This window comes from Pongo abelii, chromosome X (assembly GCF_028885655.2).
Source record: "Pongo abelii isolate AG06213 chromosome X, NHGRI_mPonAbe1-v2.0_pri, whole genome shotgun sequence".
NCBI classification, from domain to species: domain Eukaryota; kingdom Metazoa; phylum Chordata; class Mammalia; order Primates; family Hominidae; genus Pongo; species Pongo abelii.
The window spans coordinates 49,164,500-49,168,104 of NC_072008.2; positions in this window are offsets into that span (position 1 = coordinate 49,164,500).

A 3,605-nucleotide genomic window follows, 5' to 3' on the forward strand; every position below is an offset into this window, starting at 1 on the left:
ATCTGTCTGTAATTTTGTGCCTGCTCATGGAAGCTGCATTCACAAATAGTATGTTATGCATATACACAGACTTACACAGACAACCTTTGCAGATAAAAAGCAAATCCCTGAGAATGATAAAGAAAATCAACATAAAACCTGTTACAGTCTTAGATTATCTTCTAAACCTTACATTCTCTTCTGCTTATTTCTTTTCATTTCTAATTTTTTTTAATTTTTAATTTTTTTATTTTCCTGCTCTCCTCAGCTGCTCATAATTTGTATTTTTAGAGACAGGGTCTCGTGCTGTTACCCAGGAGTGTAGTGGCCTGATCATGGCTCATTGCAGCCTCGACCTCCTGGGCTCCAGTGATCCTCCTACCTCAGCTTCCTGAGTAACTGGGATTACAGGTGTACACCAACATGCCCGGCTAATTTTTGTATTTTTAGTGGAGATGGGGTTTTGCCATGTTGGCCAGGCTGGTCTCGAACTCCTGGCCTCAACTGATCTGCCTGCCTCGGCCTCCTAAAGTGCTGGGATTACAAATGTGAGCCACCGTGCCAGGCCTGTGTTTACTATTTATATATTTTTACATTTAATATGCATACCTTTTCTTATATTCTTGTATTTCATATACATAATGGTCAGTAGCCTGTATATACTACCCTGGATCTTTTTTTTTTTTTTTTTTTTGAGATGGAGTTTCACCCTTGTTGCCCAAGCTGGAGTGCAATGGCGCGGTCTCAGGTCACTGCAACCTCCACCTCCCGGGTTCAAGCGATTCTCTGGCTGGGATTACAAGTGTGAGCCACCACACCCAGCCTTACCCTGGGTATTTTAGAACAATTACAGACAGTAAATACCTATCAATCTATACCTATATCTACATATCTTAAGAATTTTATTAAAAATGATCAAAAGGAAATTCTCTCCTTTTTCCTTCTAATTCAGATCTCAAGTTGCACTGTTGAAGCAATGTGCCAAAATTGCTTTTATTTTCCTAAATTAAAAGATGTGATATTATCTATTCTTATCAGCAAAGGGAAAAAAACAATATATTACAGAAAAAAGCGAGATAAAAACATAGGATGGTAGGCTGGGCGCGGTGGCTCACGCCTGCAATCCCAGCACTTTGGGAGTCAGAGGCAGGCAGATCACCTGAGGTCAGGAGTTCGAGACCAGCCTGGCCAACATGGTGAAACCCCCTCTCTATTAAAAATACAAAAATTAGCCAGGCATGATGGCGGGTGCCTGTAATCCCAGCTACTTGGGAGGCTGAGGCGGGAGAAACACTTGAACCCAGGAGGCGGAGGTTGCAGTGAGCTGAGATCATGTCACTGCACTCCAGCCTGGGTGACAGAGCGAGACTCCATCTAAAAACAAAACAAAACAAAACAAAAACAAACAATCAAAAAAATAGAGTAGTCCTTTTCCTTTCAGGATTGTAAAGAGGACATAAAGAATTAAGCTGCATACTTTCCTAAAATCCTGAAACAGAAACCTTTCATCAAAGTTCTAATTCTACTCCCTCTAGACGGTCATCCTCCCAGCTCACCCAGCTGGCTGCCCAGTCAGTGAGTAAGAGCAGAGCTGTTTTGGCTCAGGCTGAAGTTAATCTGTGCCTTGGGCAGAGACAGACAAACTGTTGGTGCCTCTAAGAGTAAAATCCTAAATGATTAGACCAGAAAACTCTTCTGAATTAAGGGTCTGCAAGATAAACAGGTTGCCATAGACATTTATGAGGAAACAGCCATTAGCACACCCATATGATACACTTTGCTCTTTTTTTTTCTTTTTTTTGAGATATAGCCTTGCTCTGTCACCCAGGCTGGAGTGCAGTGGCACAATCTCAGCTCACTGCAACCTCCGCCTCCCAGGTTCAAGTGATTTTCCTGCCTCAGCCCCCCAAGTAGCTGGGACTATAGGTGTGCACCACCAAGCCCGGCTAATTTTTGTATTTTTAGTAGAGACGGGGTTTCACCATGTTGGCCAGGCTGGTCTCGAACTCCTGGCCTCAGATGATCTGCCCCCCTTGGCTTCCCAAAGTGCTGGGATTACAGGTGTGAGCCACTGTGCCTGGCCTCACTTTGCTCTGTCTTTTGGTCTGGTTTCCCCAGGCACTGTGGAGGGAACACAAATGTGAGTCACTGTTCCTGTCCTCCAACTGCTTCCTGCCTCTTTGGGGAGCTCAGCCCTGTACCATCCAAAGAGAGGACTACCAGCCTGGGCAATATAGCGAGACACCACCTCTACAAAAAATTTTTTAGAAATTAGCTGGGCATGGTGGCGCACACCTGTAGTCACGGCTACTTGGGAAGCTGAGGTGAGAGGATCGCTTGAGCCCAGGAGTCTGAGACTACAGTGGGCTATCACAACACTGCACGCCAGCCTGGGTGACAGAGCAAGACCCTGTCTAAAAAAAATAAAAATAAATAACAAAGGGGACTAGCAGAGCCATGTGGGAAGTAGTAAGTCACTTGTAGTAATAGCCACTTGTAATTAATCACTTCACAAATCAAAGTAGTTCATATTTAGCCTACTCATCAGCATCTGACTATAAAGGTGTCAGGCCAGAGTCTCCATTTCACAACTTAAAGTGATTGTTCTCGGCCGGGCGCAGTGGCTCACACCTGTAATCCCAGCACTTTGGGAGGCCAAGGCGGGAGGATCACTTGAGGTTAGGAGTTTGAGACCAGCCTGGCCAACATGGCGAAACCCCATCTCTACTAAAAATACAAAAAAAAAAAAAATTAGCTGGGTGTGGTGGTGCGTGCCTGTAGTTCCAGCTACTAGCGACACTGAGGCAGGAGAATTGCTTGAACCCAGGAGGCAGAGGTTGCAGTGATTCAAGATCACACCACTGCACCCAGCCTGGGCGAGACAGTGAGACTCTGTTAAAAACAAAACAAAACCAAACCAAACAAAAAAAACACCACCAAAGCGATCATTCTCATGTTTGAATTGGGAAATTAATTTGGACTAACCAAACTTTAGTTGCCTCCTTCTCGAATGACATCAGTTCACTTCCCTTCCTTCAGCTGCCCCCCCCTCCCTCCTCTTAGGCCATTTGGGCTGCCAAAACAAAATAAGATAGGCTGACTAGCTCATAAATGACAGAACTTGAGAAACAGTTCCAGAGCCTGGGAAATCCACAATTGAGGTGCCGCAGATTCAGTGTCTGGTGAGGGCCGCTTTCTGGGTCACAGTTGGTGCCTCCTCGTTGTGTCCTCACATGGTGGAAGGGGCAAGGGAACTCTCTGGGTCCTCTTCTCACTGATGTCACTCACTAATCATCGTTCAAGGCCCCACCTCCTAATATGATTATATTGGGAATAAGGTTTCAAGGTACTAATTCTGGAGGGACAGACATTCAGATAATAGCACTGCCCTCTCTCAATTCCTTGAGCATTGCTCACCTCTCCTCCAGCCCAGGGCACACTGCACGACCATCAGTTGTTTTCTGGGGTCAGGCTCTGGACCTGAACCCAAAAGGTCAGGCACATTCACTTTTGTATTACATCCCGGGCTCAGCATGGGGCCTGGACCCACGTAAGGAGGCAAATGAGTATTAAGGGAGGCTGAACGTTTGTTGAAACTTTTGGAGTACCTCATTCACACGTTCATT